This window comes from Hylobates moloch, unplaced genomic scaffold (genome assembly GCF_009828535.3).
Source record: "Hylobates moloch isolate HMO894 unplaced genomic scaffold, HMol_V3 SCAFFOLD_7, whole genome shotgun sequence".
Classification (NCBI taxonomy): Eukaryota; Metazoa; Chordata; class Mammalia; order Primates; family Hylobatidae; genus Hylobates; species Hylobates moloch.
The window spans coordinates 14447717-14448221 of NW_026652282.1; the positions used below are offsets into that span (position 1 = coordinate 14447717).

Below are 505 nucleotides of genomic sequence, written 5' to 3' on the forward strand. Positions count from 1 at the left end.
AGGAAGGGAAGTAGGAAGGAAAGGAAGAAGGAAAGTAAGAAGGAGGAAGGAAGGGAGGGAGGCAAGGAGGGAGAGAGGGAAGGAAGAAGGAAGGAAAGAGGGAGGGAATAAGGAAGAAAGGAAGAAAGAAAGAAGGAGGAAGGAGGGAAAGAAGGAAGGAAGGAGGAAGGAGGGAAGGTAGGAAGAGAAAGAAGAAGGGAGGAAGGAGGGAAGGAAGAAAGGAAGGTAGGAAAGAAGGAAGGAGGAAGTAAGGAAGGAAAGAAGGAAGAAGAAGGGAAGGAAGGAAGGAAGAAGGAGGGAAGGAAGAAAGGAAGGAGGGAAGGAAGAAGGAAGGGAAGAAGAAAGGAAGGAAGAAAAAAGGAAAGAAGGAGGGAGGGAAGGAAGGAAGGGAAGGAAGAAGGGAGGAAGGAAGGAGGGAAGAAAAGGAAAGAGGGAAGGAAGGTGGGAAGGAAGGAAGGAGGAAGGAAGGAAGAAATAAGGAGAAGGAAGGAAGGAATAATAAGGA

At 47.9% G+C, this 505-nt stretch overlaps 1 protein-coding gene and 1 long non-coding RNA gene across 3 annotated transcripts in view; one reads left to right on the forward strand and one right to left on the reverse strand.

Moving 5' to 3' along the window:
* Positions 1-505, forward strand: part of NHS (NHS actin remodeling regulator) — a 366882-nt gene that overhangs the window by 349452 nt on the left and 16925 nt on the right. The gene's annotated exons all lie outside the window — the stretch shown is intronic.
* LOC131383919 (uncharacterized) overlaps positions 1-505 on the reverse strand; it is a 64555-nt gene that overhangs the window by 46311 nt on the left and 17739 nt on the right. The window lies entirely within an intron of this gene.